This window comes from Enhydra lutris, unplaced genomic scaffold, assembly GCF_002288905.1.
Source record: "Enhydra lutris kenyoni isolate GAN:26980312 unplaced genomic scaffold, ASM228890v2 scaffoldscaffold57, whole genome shotgun sequence".
NCBI classification, from domain to species: domain Eukaryota; kingdom Metazoa; phylum Chordata; class Mammalia; order Carnivora; family Mustelidae; genus Enhydra; species Enhydra lutris.
In genome coordinates, this window is record NW_019154141.1 from 4976604 (window position 1) to 4983928 (window position 7325).

Sequence of the window (7325 nt, forward strand, 5' to 3'; positions counted from 1 at the left end):
CCTTAAGAAATAAGGCCAAGTTGTCATCCCCTCCCGTGTCTATTTCTCCTTCCGGTATCATGAGAGATCGGCACTTCGTCACACAGGTAGGATGGGCTCAGCGGACTTGATTCAGAAAGAATGAGAACATCACTCTGAAGAGAAGGTGGTAACACTGTCATGTTCTCACCCTTATATAGGACTGAGCAGCCCACACAATCTGCCTCATTCTGTTTTTCATTTCACACCAGAGCTAACACAATCAGTTCAATGGCAAATAATGGTAGTCAATCTGCAGGAACACTCAGTCTTCTAGAGCTTGCGGGGGTCGTCCAAGAGAATCCAGATTAATAACTGTGCACTGATTGCACGATGTCTGAAGCACTTAGAACAATATCTGGAACAGAGGAAGCATCGTGGACATGGGTAGCTTCTTTGTGATCTGTGTGGAGGGAGGGACACAAAACCAGCACCCCAGGAATCTGACTTGCAAAGCCTTCCAGAAAGCCTAGGGCTCCTCCGAGAGTGTTTCCTGCTGCACGCCTGGTAAGTCTCTTGGCCTCTGAAGGGCATGTTTCTCAGGCTTCCTTCAAACTGACTCATCCAGCAGCCCTCCAGACTTCAGAAAAGCCCTCCAATACTACAGTAAATACAGTATCATTTGCCAAATTAGGACCTGGGTGAATTACAGTGCCTGCTGGGAGACAGCATGGCACACAAACTCAAGGTTTGGAGTCAGACTGACCTAGAATCAAACCCAGGCACAGCCACTTACTAACTCTGGGACTCTGAGTAAGTTCCTTGACCTCTCTGAGCCTCATTTTCCTTGTTATTCAGAACCCAAAATATTTTTATTTTATCAGGTACTTGTACGTACTTTACTAAGTACTTAACAAATATCAACTTATTTAATTCTCTGAAAAAATCCATGATGTTGGTACTATATTCACTTCATTTTATAGATAAGGCCATCACGGCACAGAGAGGTCAAGTAAGTTGCTCAAGGTCACACAGCTAGTTAGCAGCAGAGACAGGATTCGAAGCTAGGCATTCTGGTTACTGAATCCTTGTTCTTAACCACCATCCTATCTAATCTATAGTGGTCAAGAAAGAAACTATCTGTTGCACTTCTGTTAAAATGGAAATTTTATCCATAAAAGTAGTAAGAATCCCTTGTACCCAAACACTCAGCTTAAACAATTATCAACATTCCACTGTTCCAAACAAAAAGACTTCTTAATTTGTATTTTCCTGAAGTTGTAATAAAAAAAAATTGTCTTTCTTCTTGATCTTGTTTACCTCATTTGCTGAATTTAAGTAATTGTTTTTGGTTTTCTTGCACCATCAAAAAGATAAGATGGCGGGTCCTTGTTTTTGCACTGTACTTTCATGACACCATTGTGTGTATTACTCGGTACAGTTGAGTACCTGGACTTATTTCATTGAATCTTTCAGCAACCTTTTAAGACAGGCAGTGAGAGGGCAATGATCCCATCTTAAAGATGGTCCGATGAAGCCCAGAGAACTTAAAGAACCTGCCCAAGTTTACACACCTTGTAAGTGATATCATATATCAAAATAAAATTTGAGTTTTAAGATTTTTGATTGATTTATTCTCTGGATATCAACATAAGTGGAAAAACAATGGATTCTGGAGTTCGGTAGATTTCAGTACACATCTTCATTCTTCCTCTAATTTATGACCTTACACAGGGGACTCTGAGGTTCAATCCCTCCTCCTTCAAATGGGTGAGTAAGACTTCCATCGCAGGCTGATTGCAATAATCACATTTTAAGTAATTACATTATTAATTACATTTAAAATGATTACACTGTTAATTATTATGTTATTCAAAATATTATAAATATATACATAATGTATGTCATCTAGTATGTTTGCATGTAACCAATATATACACATATGGAAGTGTGTGTGCATATGTGTGTGTGTGTGTGTGTGTGTGTGTGATCCAATACTGTGACTATCCCGTAGCATGTCCCCATTAAATGTAAGTACCCCTTGCCCCTCCTAAATAGGAGGGATCAGAACAATGAGTCCCCTGATTACTCAGGAGTTGCCTGCAGGACTTTCACATTTCCCCAGACCTTTCCAGCATGAAGACACTCACCAGAGTCCCTGGGCGCTTTTATTCTTCCCCCAAATTATTTACTTTTCTGGTTCTCCGTGGCCCCCTCATACGGAGAATGTTCTAGACTTGTTCCATTACATAATAAAACTTCCCTACTTTGGACCTGGCACAATGCCTGGTATTGAGCTTGCATTCAATGTATCTTTGATGCATAGCTAAATGAGTAAATAAGATATTCTAAGCATCTAGCGAAGAATTATTACATTTTCAAGAAATTCATGAGGATTCTTTTCCATACATATGTGAAGTCATTTCTACTGGAGCTAATAGTTTTTTCAAGTACTAATACTTTGGAAACCCATTTTAATGCACAGAGAGTAATAATAGTGAATCCGCACATTCATCACCTTAAAAAGTAGGTATTTTTTAAAAAGATTTTATTTATTCATTTGACAGATAGAGATCACAAGTAGGCAGAGAGGGAAGCAGAGAGAGAGAGAGAGAGAGAGAGAGAAGGAAGCAGACTCCCCGCTGAGCAGAGAGCCCAACATGGGGCTCGATACCAGGACCCTGAGATCATGACCCGAGCTGAAGGCAGACACTTAACTGACTGAACCAGTCAGGTGCCCCTAAAATAGGCATTTTTTAAGTAGAAGAAAAATCTACTGTTTTAGTGACTCTCGTTCTCTCTTTTTAAAAATAAAGGGTATGAAGGCAAACATCAGCCTTTCTCCATGTATATAATTATAACTCCGGGTTAGTGAATGACATAAAGCTGTGCTGTGTCTAATGCTTTGTGTTTAAACTGGAACCCATTTCCGTACCCAGATAAGAAGCCAAGATAAGAAGAGCAGATGATCTCCAGCTTTCACTTAGAAGGCCAGATCACGGGCAAAGTGCATCACCTTGCAGAATGACATGCAGGCTCCCGTACATCGAGCTCTCAACTGCGTTCCTCATTGAACAACGCGTGTTCCTTAAACCTTTTCCCGGGCATCCTTCTGTAGTCTCACATGGTGTCCAGTGGAAAAGCGACGCTTCTCCAGCATCCGTCTGCCTGAAGAACGCCGCAGTCAGTCCTACAAAGCTCCAATTCAGGGTCTCCCCACTGCTGGAATACCTTTGGCGGGGAAAAGGGGTACGGTTCAAGATAAGCACGACCCCAAGTCACAAGAGTGCCCTGGGATGGCGGGAAGAGGACATGGGTAGCCTTTACCCATGGCTACATGGGTAGCCAGTTCGTAGCTGGAATGGTGAATTTGGAATTATGCTAGGTCTGGTTCTATCATTAGGCGAAATCTTCATCCTCTATATTAAAAAAAAAGAAGAAGAAGAAAAGAAAATCTTCTAAAAGAAAATCTTCTTCAGGGTTTTCAGCGACCTCAAGTGTCATCCTGTCTGACTCAGAGGGAATCACCACAGCCTCGTGCAATCGGCTTAGGTTTCTTGGGTTGAAAACTCCTGTTTTAATACTCTGACATTGACTGTTAGAGATGAAGGAAAATGACATGAGCCAGGCCTGGCCTCATTATTTCACTGCTCGGAGCCCTCGCGCCCTGCCTCGGAGGGACATGTCATGACTTTGCTTCTTTCTGCAAAACTGCGATTCCCAGTGAGACGTTTGCTCCCATCTCCAGTGCTTTAAGATTCGGTAATTATGTTGATGGACGGGAGCCAATGGTTCTTGGTAACGGCGGGAAGCCTGAGCTGACCCTCCAGCTACCACCGCAAGCAAGGCTCTTCTCCCCCATTCTGCAACTGTAAAACAGAACAAAATCCAGCAGACAAGCAATCGGATACATTTGAGGGGTGACTGGTAAGAATGGGTGCTGCAGGGTCACAGGGTCACAGTAAGCAGCCAGTAGAAATTCTCTGGGCATCTGTGGGCAAGAAACAAAAACACTCCAGCTCACTTCCCAAGCAGAGAAATGGATTTTGAGGTTGCATGGAAAACATTGCTTGCAACAAGTCACACATAAGCCCCCACTCTTGGGGGCCCTGGAACTATAGGCTGGGGTGTCATCAGGAGCTCAGGCAGCTTCTCTCCGCACCCCTTTCTCTGGGGTCGCAGGTTTTCTTATCTCTGCTGCGTGTCCCTCTCATTGTCTGTGTTCGATGCTGGCTCCAACTTCTAAGCTCATTCATTCACTCGGGGCACCCGTGACTGACCTAGGAGCTACAGCACGTGACCGCACCATGGCTCACGGCTTTAGGTTCTGTGCTTCTGTTTCCAAGTCTCAATCTCTCTGAGTTTACCCATCGAATTGAGCTGTCTGCCAACAGTCTGAACCCCATCAAAATGGCCACATCAACCTACGGTCCTCCGGCGTCTCTGCGTCCTAACTCACTAATTAAAACGCTGCATACAACAAAAATATAAATAAGCCAGAGTCAAGGCATTTTTTTAAGTATAGTTTATTACACAAAATACATATTCACTTTAGAAAAATTAGAAGGCACAAAGAGATACATAAGCCACAATCTAGGAAATTCTCTGTATCTCTTTTGCATGTATAAATATAGATACTGTTCTTACAGCATGAAATTGCAATTATTGTTTCTTGACCTCTTTTCACTCAATAACATATGATGAGCATCTTTCAAGGTATCATCCTATCAAACTAAAGAAAAGGAGACTTTAATCCAGGGATGTTAGCTCAGAGTTACTGAGAATCCCACTCGTGTTTTTCTATATCCTTTAGCTACATTAGCTGATTTAAACTTCACAACAACACAAGGCAGGGACCATAAGGAGCCTGATTTCATAGATGAGAAACCAAGGCACAGAAAGGGTAAGTAAATTACACAGAGTCACTCAGAGGGAGAACGTTAACGCCATGCCATCCAGCAACAGAACCACGCCTGCAACCACACGTTGTACCTGACTCAGGACTCAAGGTCTCCCCTTTCCTCCCCCAGAGTTTTGGAGACACAGAAAAGAGACAAAGCAAGAGCCAAGGAGGAGGGTATGAGAGAGAGATGCAGAGATTTGTAGTGGGAAACAGAAAAAGGGTGCAAAGAAGAAGCAATGTAAGAAAGGCAATAATAATAATAATAATAATAAATAACAAGGTGGCAAAGTAAAATATTGAACTGGACTCCATTAAATTGCCATTTTTGTGAGTCAAAACCAAATGAACACTGGCAATTTCATGGAACTCAGTTTATTAAATTCCATCACCAGAGGAGATGTGCCTTAGGGCTCTTGGTTCTCCCCTAAACTCAGGGATATGTTATGTTCCTTTCCATTGGTTATATCTGTTAGGCTGATAAGTGAACAGATAAAAGCATCCCAGTTTCTGGAGAAACTGGCGGATTTATCCACATGTGGTGTATTTTAACCCTGAACATGCCTTGGAGCTCAAGGGTTGACCTAGAAAAAAAAAAAAAAAATGAAGTCATCAGAGTTGAGTCTGTTGGTGAGATTATCATAGAAACAGAAAATATAACTTCCAAAGACTTCAAGGCAGGGAATAAACAGATTAATGAAAATTTGCTGAACTAAAGGGTCAAAAATAAGGCAGGGGAAAAGGGCAGAGATCAAATAAAAAGTATAATAGATAGAAAAAAAAATGGTATACCAGACATTAGGTCAAATAGAGTTTAATCAGAATAAAGACACATGGATTACCCTAGAGAAGTACTGGTCAAAATAAAGATGCTCTAACCACAGAAATGTCACTTGGAATAGCCTTGAAAAGATAGTACTTGAGGACAAGGAAGGTTATCACATAATAAACCAGAAAAATATAAGAAAGCAGGGACAGTGAATATCAGTAACACAGCCTCAAAATATACAGGAGACCCACATGAAACTGTCTATATTTGACAGACCTATAAAAGCAGTGATGTCATAAAAGAAAACAGAATTAGGAAAATTTGAACTTCTTAACATATGTTTTGAACATCATCTGTTCCAAATGAATCAAGTGATCAAAAATAATAAAATAATAATAAAATATTTTTTCCTGCCCCCAAAATAAAATACAAAAATAAGAAAATAAACCCAGCTCAAACTACCCCGGTATGTTTGGAAACTAAACAGTGATTCTCAGTTCTTCATGGGTCAAGAAGGAAATCCTGACAGAAGCAAGGACTAGTGCCAAGCTGGTTTATCATGGTCTGACTTTTCCCATTTTATTTTATTTTAAGATTTTATTTATTTATTTTTGTGAAAGAGAGGGAGAGAGAGAAAGAGAGAGAGAGTACAAGCAGAAGGGAAGCGGCAGAGGGAGAAGCCAACTCCCCACTGAAAATGGATCCCTATGTGGGACTCGATCCCAGGACCCCGGGATCATGACCTGAGCCAAAGGCAGATGCTTAACCAATTAAGCCATCCAGGCATCCTGATTTTTCCCATTTTATTAAGCTGGTGTGATTTAATACCTGGTGATGCCAGTAAAACTAATACAGTAGGCCTCTAGTACCAAGACCCTGGTTTTTAGTGGGAAAAACTGTAAAGTCTTAAATGGCTTATTTCACTCATTTTTCTATAGATTTTGTGTCTAGGTTTTACCTCGTGTTTCCCCCCATTTTCTTCCCTAGGATTTCTCTAAGAACCGCCCACCTCCCTCCATGTTCACAGTTGAAAAGCCCACAGGTGTCCAGTGGTTGTCACAGGACCCCAAGGCTGTCATCGCCCAAGGCTCTTCTAAGAACTTTAGGGATTGCTGAGAAAACACCCTTGGGACTATTTAGACAGACCACCAAAGGACATCTCAAAATACCAGCTGCTTTCACCCATCACAGATAGACTTCCCAATCCCTAATGTCGCTTCTGGATTCTCCCCAGTCAGCCATCTTGTTGAAATCAGTACACACCTCCCCTACTCATGGATGTGGGCAGATCTGATCATGTTTCTTTAGTGATCCAAGCACAGGGAGGCACATGAACAGGAAAGTGCTTAAGACAGCATAGGCTTCCAAATCAGAGTGATGCCCATAAGAGCAGGGGGAGGTTTCAGAATGCTTTTTTTTTTTTTCCTTCAGAACACAATTTCCATCCCAAGTAAAACCCTTCCTTAAAAACATCACAATCATTAGAACAAAAAGGGGAGAAAACATGCAGAGGAAAGCAGAGTTAAATTCTCTTCCTCAGCACCACCCCCCCCCCTTTAAAACAGGCCCACGAATTCCATCAGCAAAATTCTTCTAGGAACATCATAATGTCAACATTCCAAAGGAAGCTAGAACCCCCAGAATCAGGGTCTAGGATGCCAGAGAAAGGATGGAGAGGGATCCCCATGAATCCTGGGA